At 36.5% G+C, this 23,793-nt stretch overlaps 1 protein-coding gene and 1 non-coding gene across 2 annotated transcripts in view; both read left to right on the plus strand.

Moving 5' to 3' along the window:
• Positions 1–23,793, plus strand: part of PREX2 (phosphatidylinositol-3,4,5-trisphosphate dependent Rac exchange factor 2) — a 328,672-nt gene that overhangs the window by 284,870 nt on the left and 20,009 nt on the right. The window lies entirely within an intron of this gene.
• LOC111760736 (U6 spliceosomal RNA) lies at positions 21,052–21,158 on the plus strand. Its single transcript, XR_002794344.2, has one exon. It is a non-coding gene; the product is annotated as a U6 spliceosomal RNA (small nuclear RNA).

Consider the following 23,793-nt stretch of genomic DNA (forward strand, 5'->3'; position numbering starts at 1 on the left):
GTTCAGGTCCCGTCCTCTGGTCCTGTAGGTGTGAACCATTTGTTAACAGGACCTTGTAAGATGTTCTTAGTCTGGGTGTGCCCAAACTAAATGAGGGTGGACCTTCATCCAATAAGGCTGAAGTCCTTATATTAAAAGGAAACTGGACACAGAAAGGAAGCCATGGGAGCAGCCAGAAGGTGGAGGCCAACTGAATCCAGAAAAGAAAGTAGAGGACATAGCAATGTGATGGGAAAACCTAGGAACCCAAGGATTGCCAGCCAGCCAGACTCTACCGTCTCTGGGAGGAAGTGAGCCTCTTAGCCTCTGAAACTGTGAGCCAAGAAATTTCAGGAATTAAGCAAACCCATTACATGGTAGGTCTTTTAGCAGGCGGGGAAATAATATAGTTGTAATTTAGACTTCTTTGGTTAACAAATGCAAATCATGTCTTTTGAATTTCCTTTCCTACAAAGATTTATGATATTTATATTGTGTATATACCTGCTATATATATATGGGCAAAACATTTTTGCCAAATGGAATCTTTTCAAGGTATTGAATCAGTACTGTGGCTTTTAAAGTTCTCTTTCCTACCTGTGCCAGTTGTTGCTTGCAGGCAATCAAAAAGTATGCTGCAGGGATCAAGATGGCTACAACTGACATCCCCCAGAGAAGCTACCCCTCAGAAACAACCAATAACAGGACAAATCCCATATGCTTGGAATTCTGGAGGAAGATAGAGACTAGAGAAGGATTCCACAGTGCTAAATAAAAAAAATTAAAAAGCCAAAAAAGAAGGCAGGAGATCTGTGACTAGGACCTGTCAGTACAGACTCCTCCCGCTCCTTCAGTCCTGCGCGGCTTGAGAATCACACAGTGACAGCACTTGGGCCCTGGTACCTCCTGACATGGTGTGGACCACAGAGCCCCTCAGAGCAGTGAGTTAGAACTCCCCACATACCCAGGCACTGGGGCCCAAGGCCACATAAACCCAGGAAGGAACCCCATCAGCTGGTGAGCACTGTGCATACAAAAGAGCCCCCAGGAAACGAAAGAGATCTGCAGCAGAACTCTTGGCAAGAGATGCACACACCCAACCTCGTCTCTTAATGCTGGATCACCTATACAAAAAAACAAGCAAAACAGGCTCCCTGTGGCAGGATACCCTAACGTGGAAATTAGAAGAGACAGAAAAGACTCATAGAAAAAAAGAAGAAAAAAAAAAGAGAAACCTGCACTGCTGTATGACAGGATATGCCCCAGGACTGAAAATTGGAATGAAACAGAGCACTGAGTGAGGGAAAGCAATTGAGCAAATCACAGACGCTAAGGAGAAAAATCTGCATACAGATACAAAAGGACAAAACAGCTCAGGATTCCCAGAGAAGCAAGAGAGGAAAGGAAGCCTTCCCTGGATGAAACAATTGCATATAAAGGGACAACCTTTATTCTTTTTTTAAAAAAAGGACAATCTTAAAATTTGCACTGCATGTCCAAGGCAAGAAAAAGGCACAGAAGACCTGAAAAAATTTGAACAAACACAGGAAGAAACTGTCAGTGTTAACACATCAAAATAATCAAATGCTCAGACATGAGCAAAAAATTACAAACCATATTAAGAAACAGGAGATATGACTCAGTCAATGGAGCAAAGTAAAACTTCAGAGGAGACATGGACGTCTCTTATTCAGTCAAATCTCCTAAATCAGTTTAAGGAGCTGAAGGAAAATATGGATAGTTATAAACTAAATATGGATATAGAGCTAAAGGATATTAAAAAGACAATGTGTGAGTAAAAAGAAGGCTTAGAAAGTTTAAAAGCAAGCATAACAGAAATTATGGGGATGAAAAGTACAGTAATGGAGAGTAAAAATATCCTAGAGACGTACAAGAAGCAAAAGAAAGAATTAGCAAACTAGGGCACAGGAAAATTCAAATAGTACAGTTAGAAAGACAGACAGAGAAAGCATAGAAAAACTGAGCAGTGTTGAAGGGACCTGCATGACAGCATGATGCATAGCAATAGGCACATCATTGGAAAAAAGAAGGGAAAAGGGGCAGAAAGAATATTTGTGGGAAAAATGGCCCAAAATTTTCCAACTCTTAAAAAATAAATAAATATACATGTCCAAGAAGCACAATATACTCCAAAGAGGATAAAGCCTAATAGACCTACTCCAACATACATACTAATCAGAATATCACATGTTAAAGATAAAGAGAGAATTATAAGAGCAGCAAGAGAAAAGACAATTTGTCACATACGAGGGATCCTCAGAAAGACTAAAAGTGCCGGTATCTTAATAGAAACCATGGAGTCAAGAAGCAGTGGTATGATATGTTTTAGGTACTGACATAAAAACTGGGGGCCAAAAATTCTTTATCTGGCAAAACCATCCTTCAAAAATGAGAGGGAGTTTAAGACATTCATAGAAAAACACAGACTGAGTTTGTCAACCAAACATCTACCCTACAAGAATTGCTAAAGGGAGTTCTTCAAGTTGAAAGGAAAAGACAGGAGAGAGCATCTTGGAGCAGTATGAATAATAGAAGATATTCAGTAACAGAAACTAAATGGTAAAAGCAAAACCCAATAGCACTGTTTCCTCAGTATGTAGCAGTATTCTTTAATTCCCATGATAGATAGAATATAATTGACTAAGAATCATTTCCTGATAAAGGACATGCAAAATATAAAGGGAAAAATACATAAAGAGGAGAAACAGATTTAGGAGCAGAGAATACATACGATATTGAATTCAAGTTGGTATATTTTCAGACTCTAGGAAGTTATAGAATTAGGTTGCATAATGCAAACCGTAGGTAACCACAAATAAAGCATTTTAAAAGTATTCAGGGTTACCTTGAGCACCAGCTTCCCACATACAAGGTCCTAGGTTCAATCCCCAGTGCCCAGTACCTCAGAAAAAAAAAAAATTCAGAGGGGCATGAGTGGAGCTCAGTGATTGAGCATCTGCCTCCCATGTATGAGGTCCTGGGTTCAATTCCTGGTATCTCCTTAATAAAATAAAATAAAATGTATTTAGAAATGGGAATGAGAAAGGGATCCATCAGAAACATCACAAAATATCAATTATATACAAAGGGAAGCTGCAATAAAGGAAAAGAGAGAGAAAATATATATGGCATAGAAAAAACAAAGGACAGTAATAACATTCAATGAATGTTAATGGATTAAAATCCCCAATCAAAAGACACAGACTGGTAGAATGGATTAAAAAAAAAAGACTCACCTTAGACTCAAAGACACATAGGTTGAAAGGAAAAGGATGGAAAAAGATACTTCATGCAAAGAGTAACCAAGAGAGAGCTGGGGTAGCTATACTAATATCAAACAAAATAGACTTTAAGTCAAAAGCTGTTCCAAAAGACAAATAAGGACACTAAATATTAATAAAAGGATCAGTCCACCAAGAAGAAATAGCAGTCATAAATATGCACCCCAAAATACACAAGGCAAACACTGGCAAAACTGAAAGGAGAAATAGACACTCCTACAATAATAGTTGGAGACTTCAATATACTATTTTCTTCAATGAATAGAGCATCAAGGAAGAAGATCAATAATGAAACTAAGAACTTGAATAATATGGTAAATAAGCTAGACCTAACAGACATATACAGAAGAACACTGCTCCCCCCCCAAAAGAACAGAATCCATATTCTTCTCAAGTATACATGGATCATTCTCCAGGATAGTCCACACCATTAGGTTACAAAAAGTCTCAATAAAATTTAAAAAGCATAAAATTATAGAAATCATCTTCTCTGGCCATAAAGGAATGAAGCTGAAAATCATTAACAGGCAGAGAATTGGAAAATCCACAAATATGTGGAAGTTAAATAACAGTCAATAAACAAGTAATAATGAATGAGTCAAGAAGAAATTGCAAGAGAACTCCATAAATAACTTGAGACAAATGAAATTAAGAAAACAACATATCAAAACTTACGGGATGCAGCAAAGGCGGTGCTCAGGTGGAAATTTATAGACCAAAATCCTTACATTAAAAAAGAAGAAAGAGCTCAAATTTCCTCCACACACCTGGAGAAACTAGAAAAAGAAGAGCAAACTAAATCCAATGCAAGCTGTAGGAAAGAAATACCAAAGATTAGAAAAGAAAAAAATGAAATAGAGAATTATAAACAATAGAGAATTAATAAAACCAAAAGATGGTTCTTTGAAGAGATCAATAAATTTGAGAAACCTTTAGAAAGACTAACAAAGAAAAAAAGAGGACACAAGTAATTAAAATCAGCAGTGAAAGGGGGTCATTACTACCTACCCCACAGATATAAAAAGGATTGTAAGAGGGTAACATGAACAATTGTATGCCAACAACTTAGACAACTAGATGAAATTGACAAGTTCCTAGAAACACGCACAAAAAACAAAAAATCTTACTCTGACTGTAGAAGAAAATGAAGACTGCATCAGACCAATCACAAGTAAAGAAAGTGAATCAGTCATCAAAAACCTCCAAACAAAGAAAATCCAAGATCATATGACTTCACAGGTGAACTCTACCAAACATTCTTCAAGAAGAATTAACACTAATACTGCTCAAACTCTTAAAAAAAAATAACTGAAGAAAAGGGAACACTACCTAACTTATTCTATGAGGGCAACATCACCCTAACACCACAGCCAAGTAAAGATACCACAAGAGAAGAGTCAGAGGCCAATATCCTTTATGAATATAGATGCAAAAATCCTCAACAAAATACTGTCAAACTAAATCCAACAGCACATTAAAAGAACTATACACCATGATCAAATGGGATTTAACCTAGGTATGCATAGGTGGATCAAGATAAGAAAGTCCATCTGTTAATACCATAGTAACAGAATGAAAGGAGAACACAACATGGTCATCTCAACTGACACAGAAAAGGGATTTAACAAAATACAGCATATTTTCTTGAAAATAAAACAAAACACTTAAAACAGTAGAAATAGAAGGAAACTTCCTTAGCATAAAGGGCATATATTAAAAACCCGCAGCCAACATCCTACCTAATGGTGAAAGGCTGAAAGCTTTCCCTGTAAAATTAGGAAGAAATTGATTCCCACTGTCACCACTGTTTTTCAACATAATACTGCAAGTTCTAGCCAGAGCAGTTAGGCAAGAAAAAGAAATATATGGCATCCAAATTTGAAAGAAAGAGTAAAATGTTCCATATTTGGAGATGACAAGATCCTATATAGAAAAAGTCCTGAAAAATCTATAGCTAAGCCACTATAACTAATTAACAAATTCAGCAAAGTGGTGGGGTTCAGGATCAACATATAAAAATTAATAATATTTCTATCTACTAGTAATGAACAACCTGAGGAGGAAATTAAGAGGGAAAAAAATCTTTTTATAGTTAAAACAAAAAATCAATTATCTAGGAGTAAATTTAACAAATGTGTGTAAAGGGCTTGCATGCAGAAAACTACAAAACAAAACATTGCTGAAAGAAATCAAAGACTGAAATAAATGGAAAGACTTTCCCTGTTTATGGAATGGAAGACTAAATATTTTTAAGACATCAGTTCTACCCAAAACAATTTACAGATTCAATGAAAGCCAATCAAAATTTCAACAGCCTTCTTTATAGAAATGGAAAAACCAATCATCAAATTTTATTTGAAAGGGAAACAGGTCCCGAATGGCGAAAACCATGTTTTAAAAAAACAAATTTTAAAACTTATTACAAAGCCACAGTGGTCAAAACAGCATGGTTCTGGCACAGGAACAATAGACCAATGGGATGTATTTGAGAGTTCAGCAATAGACCCTCACATCTATGGCAAGTTGATTTTTGACAAGGATGTAAAGTCCAATCAATTGGGAAAGAATAGTCTTTTCAACAATTGATGCTGGGAGAACTGGACATCCATATGCAAAAGAATTAAGGAGGACTCCTAAATCATACCATATGCAAAAATTAACTCAGAATGGATTAAATACCAAAATATATGAACCAGGACTATAAAACTCCTAGAGAAAAGCATAGGGAAGCATCTTCAGGACCTTGTGTTAGGCAATCTTAGACCTTATGCTAAAAGCATAAGCAACACAAGGAAAAATAGAAAAAGACTTCTCAAAATTCAAAACCTTTGAGCATCAAAGGAATTCATAAAGAAAGTAAAAAGACAATGTGCAGAATGGGAAAATATATTTGAAAAACACATATCTAAGCCTTTAATTTCCAGAATCTATAAAGAAATCCTATAACTCAAAATGAAAAAAACAACAACAAAAAACAATTGAAAAATGGTCAAAAGGCTTGAATAGACCTTTCTCCAAAGAAAATATACAAATGATCAAAAAAACACATGAAAAAATGATCATTATTTGCCACCGTGGAAATGCAGATTAAAACACCAATGATAGGTGGCGGACTTGGCCCAGTGGTTAGGGCATCTGTCTACCACATGGGAGGTCCGCGGTTCAAACCCTGGGCCTCCTTGACCCCTGTGCAGCTGGCCCATGCACAGTACTGATACGCCGCAAGGAGTGCCCTGCCATACAGGAGTGTCCCCTGTGTAGGGGAGTCCCACGCGCAAGGAGTGCGCCCCATAAGGAGAGCCGCCCAGAGTGAAAGAAAGTGCAGCCTGCCCAGGAATGGTGCAGCTCACACGGAGAACCGACACAACAAGATGACACAACAGAAAGGAACACAGATTCCCGTGCCGCTGACAATGACAGAAACGGACAAAGAAGACAACGCAGCAAATAGAAACAGAGAACAGACAACCGGGGTTGGGGGGGAAGGGGAGAGAAATAAATAAATAAATCTTTAAAAAACAAACAAACAAAAAACACCAATGATATACATCATACCCACCAGAATGGCTACTGTTAGAGACACGAAAATTAATAGTGTTGTAGAGGTTGTGGAGAAACAGGAACACCCAGTCACTGTTGGTGGAATGTAAAATGGTGTAGTTGCTGTAGAAAGAAGTTTGGCATTTCCTCAGAAAGTTAATTCTAGAATTACCATATGACCTAACAACTCCACTTCTCAGTATATACTCAAATAAATTGAAAGCAGGGACTCAAACAAATATTTGCACACCAGTGTTGTTAATAGTATTATTCATAATTGACAAAAGATGGAAACAACCCATGTGTCCATCAACAGATGAATGGGTAAGCAAATTGTGGTATATACACACAGTGGAATATTATGGAGTCAAGAGCAGGAATGAGATTCTGATACCAGTAACATCATGGATGAACCTTGAAGGCATCATGTTGAGTGAAATAAGCCAGATACAAGAGGACAAATATTGTATGATCTTAGTGATATGGAACAATTAGAATAAGCAGATTCATACAGTCAGAATAGAATAAAACTTACCAACGTCTGGGGAGGATGAGGGAAAGAGGAATTAAAGCTAATTGGTACAGAATTTCTGTTGGAGTGATGGAAAAGATGTAGTAATGGATGACTGTGATGTTTGCACAATCTTGTGACTGTAATGAACACCACTGAATTATGTATCTGAATGTGGATTTTTAGTTTCCTAAGTTACTCAAGCAAATACCATGAAGTAGGTTGGCTTAAAAATGGGAATTTATTAGCTTATGGATTTGAGGCTAAAAGAAAGTCCAAATCAAGGTATCATCAAGGCGATTCTCCTGGAAGACTGCAGCATTCTGAGGCTGGTGCTGGCAGTTCTTGGTCTTCAGCTTGTCATATGGCAATGCAAATGGTGGCGTTTCCTGATCTCTTCCTCCTCTTCTGCACTTCATTGATTTCAGCTTCTTACTTCCTGTGGCTTTTTTCTCTGTCTGAATTTCAGTCTGCTTATAAAGGACTACGGTAATAGGATTAAGATACATCTTGATCAATGTGGGCCACACCTCCTTAACTGAAATAACTGCATCAAAAGGTCCTACCTACAGTAGGTTGACATGCACACAAATGGATTAAAATTAAGAACGTGTTTTTCTGACTACCAGATAAGTTAAGAGGGAAAATTTAGATTGTATATAGGTTATTAAAATTAAAGTGTTTTTTTTAAAGTATATCATAGTGGTTCTTTTTTTTTTTAATCCCATTGTTTGCACTCACTCTCTGCTCTCTGTGTCTGCTCATCTTCTTTTTAGGAGTACCCAGAACCAAACCTGGGACCTCCTATGTGGGAGGGAGGCACCTAATCACTTGAGCCACATCTACTCCCTGTTTGTTGTCTCTCATTGTGATTTCTTTTTGTGTCAGCTTGCTGCACCAGCTGGTCCTCTTTAGGAGGTACTGGAAACTGAACCCAGGACCTCCTAGGTAGGTGGGTGCCCAACTGCTTGAGCCACACCTGCTTCCCAATATAGGGATTTCTAAATTCCCCTTTTATTTCACATTGCAGCTTCCTTGTATTCAATGCAATGTTTTTCTTTGTTTTGGTTCTTTATTCTGACTCATTAATAGCCAACTGTTTTCCTTTTACTAGTATAAATCTGTGTCTTGCAGATGTTATAAAATCCAAAATATGAGACTTACTGAATATTTTCCTCCCACTACATTACATTACATTCTGCTTGGTTAGTCAACGGGGACAGGCAGGTGAGAATTTCCAGAGTCTACTTGTAAGGCTAGATGATATGGCAAAGAAATGTCTAGTGAGGGCAAGAAATCTAGACTCACCATTTTTCCTTCAAAGGACACATTCCAGAGAGTTTGGTCCACATACTCTCTTCCTTCCATATCCTTAAGAACAGGTCATCAGTGTGTTAGATCTGGGTCTGGCCATGCTGGAAGGTGGGTGATTTGAGCACAGGCCTCATACTTTTGACTAGCCTGTGAAGAATGGAACCGAAACACTGGAGATCTTTACATGGAAAAACCTTTTACCTTAATGCTTTGTTGTGAGGATGAAGCTCTCCAAGGGGACAGAACCCTTTATTTTTAACTAAAGCCCTTCAGGTTCATCACATACTTCATGGTCACTCATCCAGTAGAGGTTTTTTGCACGGCCATCAGGAGGGCCTCACTGCATAAGAGATTCACCAGGAGCTATTTCTAGATGACATTGTAATGATCCTCTGTACAAAGCTCAGCACAGATCTGAGAAGGAGGCAGTCTGTGGCAAGGCCAGCCTCTCCCCATTATTTAATAACATCAAACAAGCATCAAACAAGCTTCCTTCTATGTAACCCAATATTAGATTGTTTTTTACATAAACTTTACAAACTATCTTTAACATATGAAAAATCTGGGAACCCAAAGGATATATACATATACATCAGAGGTCAGTAACTTAAAAAGGGGTCAATTTCCAAAATACACTTTTTAATTGGTTACTTGGAAATTGAAATGTATTTTCACATTTAACAATATTACAACTGGTGATTGAATTCCCTGAGTCAATCCCTAATCTCCAGCAGAAGCTTGTTTTACCCATCTTGTTGCCATTATACAGGCCCCAAAGTATGTTTTATAAGTGTTTGGGAGGAGCAAGAGAAGCAAGGAGTTAAAAACATAGAAACAACCAAAGAGACATATGTATTAGTGATATGGTTCACGAGGCCATTTTTACTTCAAATGAGAACATTGTAATGTTTCTCGGTTCATATAAGAACATTAAAAATATGTGTTGTTATCAAGATGGCCCTCAATAACAATTTTAAAACCCATTTTTGTTTGAATTTTATCTAAGACCCTTGTTTAGCAATATTTTATTCTTTCATTATCATGACATCAAGGGACAAATTGAAAAATAGGCCCGAAGTAATACAGAATCTTGTAAAAGCAGAGCATTCAACATAACCCCACTTAGAGAATCAGTGTCCCAACAGGGCCAATGGTGAAGCTGCATCTTTTCTCTATTGGGCAGTGAAGACATACTAAGTAAGAGGAGTAGGTTTACTCTGGGGATTTCCATAGGTGGATTAGACTAGGTATAGGACAGGAAAAAAGAAATGATTGCAATAAGCAAATGAAGGTTTCAAATGTATCCACTTATTTTTTATGCAAATTGTTGGGGGGAGCTCCAGTAACAAGATTAGTGGAAACTCTTGAATTTTAAATCACCAGAGAGTTGCTTAAATAGAACAGAAGAAACATGTGTGCTAGCTCAGGATCCCAGGATAGTCACATAAGAAGTTCTAAATTTATGTTCTAATCTTTTGAAGAGAAAAACTAAAATACTACAATATTGCGGCTCTGAAGAAAGATGAATAGATCCTACCCGTGACAAATAGGTAGTGCTAGCTTAAGTGTAATGCAGTCAGTCTCGTGTCCTTCATTAGACACAAACCCAGAATTTTAAATTCTACTAAATGGTAGAATAGGCAAATAAACTACAATTTATGCTAATTTAGACAACCAGAGAAATAATATAGATATATTTTGTTAAAATTATAGAAAGAAGTCAAATATTTTAAATATGATATAGGCTTCCTTCATTTACCTTTTTCCATATTATTGTTTGTAAATTATTTGCCCAAAAAAAAGGTAGTCACATTTGGATGCGAAATCATTGCCTAGTTACCTAGTTTTTTCTTTGCATTTAATATGTCTTGAGAAATTAATATATTAAATTATTTATGTTATTTTTAAATGTCCATTATTTCCTTAAAGTTTGATGTACTGTGAAAAAAAGTTAATAAAACAGAAATTATAAGAGAATGGCATATTCTTATAGTCGTTTCTAGTTCTGACCTCCCAAAAATCATGTGATCTTGGCCAAACAGGACTTAATTTCAGTCTGTGTAAAACAAGAACATGTTCTTGATTACCTGCATCTTTAAAATTGAAAAGTCTATGTAATCATGATACATTAAATGTATTTTGATAAGATAACCTGAATGTCATTATTAGTTATATTTCTCTTTTATTTACCAGACTCGATATTACTATCTGACTATACCTGCATAATTTTGAGTTTTTTCTTACTAAATTTTATTTCTATTTAGCTATTTAACAGGGATAAATAATACAGAATATATTTTAAGAAAGATTAAAGAGAACATGCTTCCTTAGTACTTAAGTAAACTGAAGTTACTGCTTTTTCTAAATCTCCAAAATTATATTAAATCATATTAATATTAAAAGCAAAATAAAATTCTGGACAGTTTCTAGGTATGTTCCTGAGGGCCTCAGGGTAATGATATTATAGTTATTCTAATGAATATTGTAAACTAATTTTCTACCCTCCAGGGAGGGAAGAAATATGGATATTTTATAAGTATGAATCCCTTTTGCCTGCACATTAAGAATTGCCTCTTTTTAATCTCTGAACTTGAAGTAGGAGAGCAGATGGTATGGAGGAAGCAGGAAAAAGGAAGCAATTTCTGCCTTTGCAATGTTAATCTTAAATTGGCAACAGGTCATCTACTATATTCAGAAGGAATATAGAGGAGTGAGATTTAAATTTCCATTAAGCCAGAAGGGAGTAAGGTAACACCTGGTATAGGATTTAAAGTATTTACCAGACAATGGAGATGGAGGAGAATGGTTCAGTGCATAGGAATAGTATGAAAATACAATACTGAGGTATGGAATTGCATGCCACATGGGTGGTGATCACAGGAAATTGTTTGCTATTTCTGGGCGGCAAAGGAGGAGGGAAGAAGTGCTGTGAGAGATGAGGCTACTGAGATAGACAGGCTGGAGAGTGGAAGGCCTATGTTAAAGATTTTGGGCTCTCTCCTGGTGCCCCTAGGAAGCCAGTGAATGGTTTTCAGCAAAAGAATAACATCTTTTGCTGAATATAAATAACATAAAGTATTTAAAATATAAAGATCACTCTATTATGGTCTATAACCATGACAAGAATCAAGGCAGGGAAAACAGCTAGAATTTTGCAATAGTATAAGATAAGGCCCTACGCTAAGGCATTGCACAGAGGTTAGAAAGGAAGGGATAGATGTGAAAGCTATCAAACAGGTCTACAGGACTAAATGAATGAGAACTAGAGACATAGCAGGAGGGAAGGATGTTGGTGAATCAGGCTCTGCAGCTTGTCAGATGAGTGGGAGGGGGCTGCCCCAAGGAGAAAATCTGCATTTTTCTTTGTGGCATAGGGGGCTGTGGAGAGGGGTGCTGAATAATTTGTCATATGGAATTTTAGATGTCTGTGGTATATCTCTATGGGATGTCTTTTTTTTTTGGATTCCAGTCAGCAAGGAGGAAAGGGTATAATGTATAAAGGAGCTTTGGAAAAGATGCGTGGACATGTCAGAGAAGGTTTCACAGAGATGAATTTGAGCTGGGTCTAAAACATTACTAAGAATTTTCTTTAAAAATTTTTTTTTTCTAAGACACTTTGGATTGCTAGAAGCAGGGAAGAAACATTCCAGGAGAAAGCACAGAAGTGCAAAAAAAAAAATCTATGGATTTGTATTATTTTTGTAACTGTTGTATAAGTTTAAATGTATTTCAAAATAAAAAGTTAAAAAAATAATCATTTGCCAACCACAGAAGATGAAAAAAGAAGTACACCAGGGAATTACATAGAAAATATTAATATTCACTGATGCTCCAACTCCCCATTCCCTGTGCACCCTGATGGGGTAGTGGGAGGTAAGGATGGAGGAGCCTCAGAATAAAATGCTGAAGGATCGATCAGTAAGTTGTGAAAACAAACAAAGCTCTACTTGTTCTGGGTAAACAGGTTCAAAAGAAAACAATTATGGTACATGGTCAAAGAACGGGTGAGACAGATGAAAATCATACTGGATATCCCTTTTGGTGTTGGTGCTATCAGAAAACCTATGAAGAGTGAGAACAAAAGTGAGATAGCAAATTAAAGAAGACAGGACCAGAGAGTGAGAGATGAAGAACTTCAGTAGCTGGGACAGCTACCCAACCTACTCAGTTAAATCCCAGAAAGTAAAATAGAAACAAAGAAGTTAGTGAAAGAGCACAGGCTGTGAATATGAAAGGTAGAGAAGCATAATAAAACAGGCAGCTCTGGCAGTCTAGGTCCAACACAGATGTTTCCTATTCGTATGTATTTTCAGCATAGCAAATACCTCTTTGAATGCTGAAGTGCTCAATTATCCATTCCCAAAAGGTCTGTGATGGCCCCTCTGCTAACCTCAACTAGGAAACCATGGCAGAGAAAAACATACCTTGGTGTGCTAAAGAGAATGAAATGGGGAATATGGAATGTTTTTGCCTGGCAGTTCATTTTTTTTCTTTTTAAAATAAATTTTATTGATACATGTTCATAAAGCATACAATCCATCCAGAATGTACAATCAGTGGTATTTGGTATAAACACATAGCTGTACATTTATCACTACAATCATTATTAAAGCGTTTTCTTTATTCCACTACTACTAATAAAAACAAAACAAAAAAGAAAAAAACTCTACCCCTTAATCAATCTTGCTATTCTTCTCCTGCCATACATAACTGCTATTATATTTCTGTCTCTCTAGCTTATTTATATTTGTCTCTAATTTATTTATATTTATATTTGTATAGGTGGTATCAGAAAGTATTTAGTACCTTTTGTCTAGTTTCTTTCACTTAGTATATTTCTTTTTTTTTTTACCCTTAATGAAAGATTATTAATATATTACTATACAGTCCTGTCCATAGTTTGCTTTGGTTGTGTTTTTGCCTGATTAACATCTTGTACCATTAATGTACATTCATTCAGTTTCAAAGAAAAACAGACATGTATACTATATTACATATTTCACATGAGGTTTTGCTATGCTACACAGTCCTATGTTACAATTTTTAGTTTTCCTTCTACTAGTATATATGACCTTAGAGTTTCCCTTTCAACTACTGTCACACCCCTATATTATCACTGCTAGTTACAAACACTATAATGTATTTTCAGCATTTCTATTCATGTCCAAACATTTTCTAACAACCTTTTTACCAATTCTGCACAGATTAACCCTCAGTTTTCCATTCTCTAACCTCATTCTATTTCTGAGATTAGTGACCTATATTCTAGTTATTAACTCTATGAGCTTACACAATATATTTAGTTCATAATAGTGCAGTCATGCAATATTTGTCCTTTTGTGTCTGGCTTGCTTCATTCGACATAATGTCCTCCAGGTTCATCCATGTTGTCACATGTTTCATGACTTCATTTCTTCTTACAGCTGCATAATATTCCATCATATGTATGCCATCATATGTATACACCACCATTTGTTTGGCAGCTGATTTTTAAGGATAGGCTAAAAGAAACACATTCGGAATTTTCAGAGAATGCCTTGAAAGCTGAAACAGAAAGCCCCATTATCTATAATGAGAATTTCATGGCTAATTCCCTCTGCAGTGCTGAAAATGTGCCCCTTCAACTCAAGTGCTTTTTTGCCTTAAGATGTATGGAGTGAGTGAAAGATTCAGTTTGGCTCTGCTCCTGCCACTGGCATCTCACTCCAGCTGTTGCCATCAGTGCATTATGTTCAGTTGTTTTCCACAGAGCGCCTCTGTGCCTGCCATCTCTGTGCTTTCTTCTCAAATACTACTTAACCCCTTATCTTGCAGCTCTCAGACAATGAGGCACAGGAACCCCATACAGTCACAGGAAGAGTTCATCAGTTCTGTCTGTGTGACAAGAGTCAAATAATAATGCTGAAAGCACCAATATGCAGTCACAGCTTTTCTATAAAATATACTCGAAACTTTCCTGAGTATCACTGGCATTTGCTTTGCAGCTGTTGCAATATTGGCATTCAAATTTTCCTAAAGGGAGAGTCTAATGTTCAATACTTTATAGGATAGATAGATAGATTATAGATAGATGATAGGTAGATGGATAGATAGAAAGATAGATGGATAGATAGAATAAGTTGGTTATTTTGAAAAAGAATAGCATGTTTTCCCTTGTTTTCATGTCGATGTATTTTTAATGCATTTTATTAAGTGTTTCCTCTGTAAAAGGAGAACAAGGATCTAGGTATTGGACTGTTGAAACCCCCACTCTACTGTGGCAATATTCTCAAGCTCTTCATTTGTCACAAAGACTTTGCTAAGGGTGAGGAAGTGGGAAAGATCACTATATCTGCAACAGGCCTTTCCGTAGTAATCTTGCAGACCCTCTGCCTGTGTAGAACCATAGCAGCCGCTTACGGATTGATCTGTACTTAACATACTATGTCAGGCCTCCGGTGTACAGTTCTTCCTCAGGAAGGTAATAAAGGGGAGCAGAGAAAATATAACCACGCAACATTAAACAATTTGTTTCTTCAGTTGGGTGCTTCATTCTAGTTGTCAATAGACTTTTCACAGTGGTGGTGTGTACTCAGTAGTTAAAACTAATTAGCAGCTAGAATACATGTGATCACCGCAGGAATGAACACATTTTACACAGAACAGTGCATTTTATGTAGAAAAATGCAGATCTGTAGTGGAGAAAGAACACTTTCTCCCTTCAATTTGTTTTTAGTACTTGATTGCTTTACAATTGATATACTTACTTAATGTCCTTCAAACCTAGTTCCTTTTTAATTATGAACACATTTTAGGATGATGAGACCTGCGTTCATAGTGAAGGAGTTTGAGCTGCCTGAATTAATCTCTATTAAAACAACACATCTAAAATATAAATGCCAAGACCAAGATTGGAATTGTTGAATTATGGATGTGGGGAACTGGAATTCTCTAAATGTATTAATCTAAGTGATTTTGGCATAGTAGAAAGAGCCCTGAACTTGGAATCAGAAGACAGATTTTGAATCCAGTTACTTATTAGCTGTGTGACCCTGGCTACATTACCTGATCTCTGAAAGGCATGTCAGTGAAATGTGAATAATGATTTCTCTCTCACCAAGATGGCATGAGGAGTAACTGAGTCATAAGTGTGGAAGCATCTAGTTCAATACCTGGCAATGGTGAACGCTCAGTTTGTTCCATCTCAATCTGTGTTTAGGACATTGAAACCATCTTCTCATTGCAGAGTTAGAACTAGGAAACACATGTGTAGATCTTTAAAATGACTAGATCAGGGGTACGGGTGTAGCTTCCCATGTAAAAGGTCCTGGGTTCAATCCCTGGTACCTCCTAAAAAATAAAAAAATAAAATGACAAAATCATACCAACTAAAATAGGGGAAACCCCATAAGAACTATTAAAAATTAGAGAAAGCGTCATAATAGCAAAAAAGGAGTATTAAAAATATAGGGTTACGTCCTCTGGTCTGTAAGAAATAGAATGCAGAAAGCACTGGATTTTATTAGAATGGGTTTTCCTTGAATTTAAGGATGGGAAATTTTGTTTCTAGTTTAAAAACCAAGAGTATATATTAAAGTCAGATACCTGGGACTTGAAAACAATCAGCTTCTATCATTTGTCTGTTCACTCAGCCACTGGAAGGGAAACTATTTAGGGAGACTGGCATGTGCCAATCATGAGCACAACAGTGAACCAGGGAGGTAGGAGGATTTCAGCCCTCACTGCACTACCTGATGCGCTGACGAGGCAGTTGCTTTGGAAAGTCAGAAAGCCAAGCTGTGCAGCTCCGCTTCTTGTTATTACTGAGAACAGAAGAGTTATAGTCAAAGGACTGGGTTTTTTAGTGAAATGACTCAAAGGCGTGGATATGTACTTGTCAAAATATGATAGAGAGGAAGAACATGTAACATATGTCGTCTCGACAATGTGAAAGAGCCAATTCTGTTGGGGTTTAAAATTTATTCTTTTGACTCAGGAAAATAGTGGTAATTACAGGACCATTTTGATGAGAGAGAACATTTCCCATTAATCATTATATACACCATGTACTTTATAAGTATTACCAATCTCTTCCAGAATTGTTAACCAACAGATGTGGTAGGAGTAACAGTTAAATCCTGTAAAGGGGAAACGCAAAGCATCAGTTGTGAAAGAAAAGATGTATGCCATTTATAAGCTGTAAAGGAACTGCCCTAAAGGAATCTGTGATTGTTTTTTATTAATATGATTGTCTCCAGGTAATCTAGATAAGGATGATATTAGCACTGGAGCTAGAGACGAGAGATTTGAGAGATAATAAGAAGTATGAAATTAATAAGCATGAAAGGTACTGGAGTAGGTACATTAACACATAGGACTGCACAAACACATTAATCTCTTGTAATGGATGGATCTAATTTGATGGCTTGGGGGTTTATAACATTTGTCAGTCTGGAGGTGACATTAGATGGCTAATCGTAAATTTCTAGGCAAAGATTTTAGGGAAGCAGTAATTTTAATCCTGACTACACCCACTCTGAGAAGATATTCTAAAAATTATTAATAGAAAGTCGAGGACACCAAAAAAGCCCACGATTGTGCAATAAGCATTTAAGAAATTAAATAATTTCTAAATCCCATTTCTTTTAACTCCTTTGTCGTCACAGTCAGTGTTATTGGAGAATCTCTAATACATCTGTTTCACACAGCTGCTTATTTTCTTTTAGTGACTAAACTGGGATCATGAAAAAGACACAAGGAAAAAATAAAAGCATTTGGAAACTGAGCAGAGACATTTACATTTTTTCAAACAGGTAAAATGCATCTTTAGTTCAGAGATTTGTGATGCTAGTCTGCTCTAGGTTTGTTAGGACAGAAGTTCAAATGATGCTCTGGAGTGCATAAAATCAGGTGATCCATGGCCCTTTCCATTTGTCATAAAGCTTCTGTGTATAAAAGAGTTATGTGCAAATAGCAGGGGTTGCTGCCAGGGTTCTGTCTTATTTCACCTACTTAGTTCTCTTGGGATTGAAAAAGATAGTCGTTATTCCTCACCAAAATGTGAATGCTGCCCAGGTAATTTAGTCAAGTATCACAGGGAACCACGGCTGATTAAATTCCTAATAACTTGTTTGTGATAGTAGTCACTTTAACAAGGACAGTGGGCCTGGCTTTTAATTAAAAGGGAAAAAAAATTAAAACTCTTAATAGAATGAGGAGAAATTATGTCATGTTTTAAGATCTACATTTGTAAGATTCTAGATATAAATCTGTAGTTACATAAAGACACATAGTTCATGTGAAAAGTGTTATCAGAATAATAGATTTCTCAGGCTGTCCTGTACATGCACTGAGGGATTCGTGGGCCCTGAGAGAATTCTCACCCTCTTGTTTTCATGCCTGAAGGCCACATCCTTATAAAGGATGATGAAAATAGGCCGTACACATGAAAGTGCAGAGCTAAGAACAACTAAATCAGACGCTGTGACCATTGGGTAGAATTCTATGATGTACGCTGGGGAAAATTTGCTAATCTCAAAATTGTTGAGAAAAATTCCTTTCCCTTTATATTTATGTACTACAAAATTCAGTTAACTTCCATTTTAATGCAAGTGAATCAAAACGAGTTTCAACATTCACCTAGTTTATGTACATTCTTAAAGAGTTGTGTCTAATTCTGCCATTTCCACAATGGGGCAAACTGTTCTTTGGCTCATGGAGCCCTAAACTCAGAAACTCTGGGCACAAGCCTTCAGATTTTTGATGTGTGTTTGCCAAAGACCATATTTCATAAAAATATTATTCTGTTAATTACACTGCACTAGACACCCAAAAAAATGAACATACCTGTATAACTGGTCCAGTTCTATTATTATTGCACAAAAATAGTTAAAAAATTGTTCCTCAAGTAACTTTTTAAGTCTCACCATGAGTCATTTGTTTCTTGTATCCCTAAGTGCAGTGACTCAAGGGGATTTTGGTTTTAGAAATAAATTTTAGTTAAGAACTGAGTATGTAACATTATTGAGAAGTGCAATAAAATTGTTCAAGCTAATGTTCAGTCCAACCCCCAGTTATTAAAAAAAGGGAGGCGGGGAGACAAAACAAAGTATGCCTTAGTAAAGGCTGAGGTTTTTTTAAACAATTTTAAATCACTTTTTTACATTTTTTCACCTTAAAATCTGTATAATATCCCTTTATGTTTGTTGTGGTTGCAGGTTAAGAGATCTTCATTACACTAGTTTTTCATATATTTTATTCAATGTCATGTTGTACTTAGAATCTGAATAACCCTCCTTCACTAGTAATAAAAAGTTTTGGCATTTTGCCAAAAGATCATAATATAATGATTAGCCACTGTCCAAAAGATCTGGGTTTCTGACAATGAGCATGCTGAGAGTTAGCAAATAAATCCACTGTAAGAAAGTGGACCTCAAAGCCATAGCCTCATATTGTTCTGGTTTCTCTTGTCAGCTTGCTGTGAGTTACTGTGTCACCCTTGTGGCCCAAAAGAGGTGATGCATTTCCCCAAGTGTTCAATTGATTGCATTTCAGCCCTTGGGAGATTGGCTTCCCTGTTCAGTACATTTTGAATCAACATTAAATGAGGCAGTAGATCTCTGGAGGTTTTTAAATGTAATTAAAATAAAACTGATGTTTTTCTCTGTGATCATAGTATCTGACGAAATATGTAGAAGGTGATTAGGTTTCTAGAATCTTTTATTATCTAATTTCTTATAAAAATCTCATGACTCATCCTAAAAGGAAGGATTAATTGGTAAGAAATCTGCATCAAGTAAGATATGAAGTCTCTAAAAGTGAATTAAATATAATGTAATAGAAATGAGTTAATAAATGGTTGAAATACAGTTATTTTGTATTTATACTAATTTGGTAACTAAGCTTTGTCTCTCTAATGATACTTTAAAGGAAGTTGAGAATGAGGATCGGATCTTGGTCATTTTTTACCCCTGTCATCTAGAAATAGTGCCCTGTAAACTGCGATTTGACATTTAGAAGAGAGAGCTGATGTCTGGGGTCAGTTGGGACAAATACATGAAATGAAACTCACAAAGAATCATATCAGCAAGTGCCAAATTCTAGTCAGGTGAACTCCACTGTAATCAAATTTCATTTTATAAAAAAAGATATCTGTGCAAGTTTGTCATTCACTTCCTATAATTATCATAATCTTATAAAAGAATATATCACCTGGTTACTTTAATTAGCACATCCTTATAATAAGGAGCATAAAGAATCTTTTAAAACAGTTAAAATATGATAGGAAATTGACTTAAAAAATCTCAGGTTCTTCAGACTTTCCTATTACGTTGGCCATATGAGGCTCATATACAGACTTCCTGTGTGAACATAGTAGCAAAGAGAGATGGAAATAGAGTTGTGTGTGTGCTGGGCAATCACACCCATTACTTCTGGTAACTTCAGGCTGCTTGAGGCTCCTTTGGGGTCAGTATGTCTGGTGTTCTTATTTCACCGGTAGAAGTGACCTGGACAAAGACTTGTATCTGGAGAAGGCTGTCTTCAGCCCCGGTGTCTCTGATTGTGAAACCCATGCGAGAAACCAATATACTATATTAAGAAAGATATTTTGAAAGTGGCAAAAGATAGAATAAAAGATGAGCAATGAGCCAAATTGGTGCTGATGCAAAGCACCAGAACTATGTTGGCTTTTATAAAGGACTTTTATTTTGGATAGAAGCTTACAGCCACAAGGCCCTAAAGAGTCCAACTCAAGGTACCATAAAAAGTACTTTCTTACCTGTATTTGCCACATGTTGAAGCAAGATGGTGGGTGATGTCTATGAGGGTTCAGCCTTCCTTCTTCCTCTTAAGGCTCAGTGGTCCCAGCTTCTTCTGGTCTCAGCTGTAGGCTGGCATAAGGCTCATCTCTCTTCCCCGGGGCTTGTTTCCTTCCAGGAAACAACAGCTGCTCTATTCTCTTCACAAGGTCAACTGTAGACTGTCAGACTCATCTCTCTTCTTTGGGCTGCAAGATCCTCTGTGTACCTTCTCTGTGTGTCTGCTTACTTGGGAAAGTCTGTTTTATCAGCCCAGGCGGGCTGGGACTCAGTGCTGAGTTGCACTCTAATGACATGGTTGAATCAAATCCCTAATCTTAACATAATTTAATCAGATGTCTCAGTTGGATCTAATACAATCAAAGGGGACCATGCCCAGAGAAACAGACCAGTTTACAAGCATAATCAATATCTCTTTTTATTATTCATAAGTAATAAACTGTCATAGGCAACCTTCCAGATTTGGGGAGAAATTTGTGCAGTGATTCCAAGATTCCATAAGCAGAGAGAAGTTCTATGTGGTGTACTATAGAGAAAGTACCAGGAGATGGGGTGGGAGATGGGAGAACAGTTGGTAGAAAATCTTAAGCCTCAAGATAGAGTTAAAGTGCTCGCTTCAGCAGCACATATACTAAAATTGGAACAATACAGAGAAGATCAGCATTGCCTCTGCGCAAGGATGACATGCAAATTCGTAAAACGTTCCATATTTTTAAGGGGAGAGAAATAAATAAATAAATAAATCTTTAAAAAAAAGATAGTTACATTTGCAAATGTTGCCATTGAAAAGCAACTGAAGACGTTTTGTATACAGCGTTGATAGGATGTTAATTTGGGTACTTAGTAAAGTATTTTGATAATTTGCTTAACAATTTGTTTTGTATCATGTAATATAAATGTTAAAATTCTTTTTGTATCGACCAAAGAAAGGAATGAGTAAGAAACTCACTTTCTCCTAAATTCTAACCCCCAAGGCCCTACCTGCTGGATTCTGGCTACTTCCCTAATCTCATCTTCTTCTCCTCATCATGTTTTACATGGTTGTTCTTGAACAGACTGAAAAAGTATTAACCTCAGGGCCTTTGCACTTGTTCTCTCTGAAATAGTCGTCCCAATAGCCCACCTCCCTCTGCCATTCCACCCTGTTCATATTCTATTTCCCTATGGAATGTTTCTGGAGGGCACTTGTCATCATCAATAAATATATAATATTAAATATGTAATATATAATATTAAATATGTATTTCTTTATTTCTTTGTCCTATTAGTAAAATTCGATCGCCAAAGGGATGGCACCCAGGTTTGTTCACTGCTCTATGCCCAGCAGTAGGGAGTGGGTGTAGATTTGGGGGGTCTGAAGTTAAGTGCCCTCTTTAAGAGAATGAATAGAATATCACAAATACAAAATAGGAAAGAAAGTTAATACTTTTTTCGAATGGAGCAAAAACAAAGTACAAAGCGTAAAATGCTGATAAATACCATGCATATTATATAATTTAGATATTTTTAACTTAATTTTCTACATTGAGAATAGAAAAATAATCGTCTTCTCTAGCATGGCTGACAATACTTTTTTAAGAAAATGATAGTTTATCAATAAAATTTGTTATTGCTAATGTGCTATGAATTCTTAAAATTCTTGTCAAATATGAAAAATCTCTTAAAGGTTCTTTTGCAAATGAGCTGTAATGTTTAGAAGAACATTCTGCAGAGTAGCCTCTGGCTCTATTCATTTCCAACCTTGTTTCTTCTATATTGTACGTATACCTCCAGTCCTGAGTTCCCCAGGATGTGGGCATATTGCATGCTTGTCTCTGGCCCTGCAATCTGCATGTCAAAATTGGGTGAGTGTGCGCAGTGGGCAGTAGAAATATGCCCAGAAGCTGTTACTACACCAGGATACTACAATAAACTAACTGTAAATGGACGTGACTGTGAATCATATAAATCAATCCCAGTGAACCCAGCTTAAATGCATCACTGACTCAAATTCCTTTAGCTCAATTGCAAAAATCACCACTGCCATTTAAACACTACACAGTATGACAAAAGGAAAGTTGGGATGTAAAGAAGACAGCGGCCTTAACCATTTTCAGTTAAAATCTTTTACTTTTGTGAATTTGTAAAAGCATGTGGCTATGTGAATATGTTGCCAGGGCCCCTCCCAGGACCTTGAAAGGGATTCATAAAAAATTCTGATACATGCTACCATATAGATAAACCTTGAAGACATCATGCTGAGTGAAATAAGCCATATGAAGGACAAATATCGTATGATATCACTTAAATGAAATGATTAGAATATGCAAATTCATAGATTCAGTACCTAGATTACAGGTCACCAGGGGCTGAACTGGGAAACTAATTGCTTAATTGGTACAGAGTTTCTGTTTGAGGTGATGGAAAATTGTTGGTAGTAGCTGGGGGTGATGATTGCATAACATTGTGAATATATTTAAAAGTGGTGAAGACGGGAAATTTTAGGTTGTATATATGTTACCAGAATAAATATTAGAAAAAAACAAACTGGGAACTCTACAACACCAAGAGTGAATCCTAATGAAAACTATGTACTATAGTTAATAGTATAATTATAATAATGTTACTTCATCAGTTGTAACAAAGGTACTGTACCACACTAATGCAAAATGTTAATAATAGGGAAAACTGAGATGGTGCTGGAAAGGAAATTGGGGCCCAGATAGAAAACCTCTTAATGAGTGGGATTTGCTTAGGATTCCTGTCTTCAGTGTGCCCCTTTCACTATTTCACCTGAGACAAGTGTCACTGGTTATGAAATGATTTCCTGCAAAATCTGATCTGACTCTACATTTATTCACCATTGAAAAACCTGGTGCCAGTTTCTGGACTAAGAGTCATTTAGTGAATGCCAGAATGAAAAACTTCTTGCTGAATTTTTCCACTTGACATTCAGATTGAAATGGTTGAAAGAAGATTAAAAGCTATCAGGCAAATAATGGCACATTTACAGCAAAATTGGGGACTTACTGCTAGTCTTTCTTTTACATGCTTAATTTGTGGTAATGGGATTTGGTGATGCTGTGAATTAAAAAAGAAACAGGCCTTGGTTGGATCTCTTCAAATAATTTTGTGACCTACTGGGAGTACACACAGTGGTTAGTATGAAAAGGAAAGCATAAGTACAGCCATCTTTTTTGATATGCTGAGGACGAAAATAAAGAAAATAAATCCATTTCAAGGTAGATTTTTCTGAAAGGTGATTGTGTGTGATTCATTCTAAAATAGAGACACTTTGGCATACCCTGTCAAAGAGCAGGTTACTACTCACATTGATTTCCTGATCTCAGTATAATCTTTAAAATTCTCT

Source organism: Dasypus novemcinctus, chromosome 14, assembly GCF_030445035.2.
Source record: "Dasypus novemcinctus isolate mDasNov1 chromosome 14, mDasNov1.1.hap2, whole genome shotgun sequence".
Taxonomy (NCBI): Eukaryota; Metazoa; Chordata; class Mammalia; order Cingulata; family Dasypodidae; genus Dasypus; species Dasypus novemcinctus.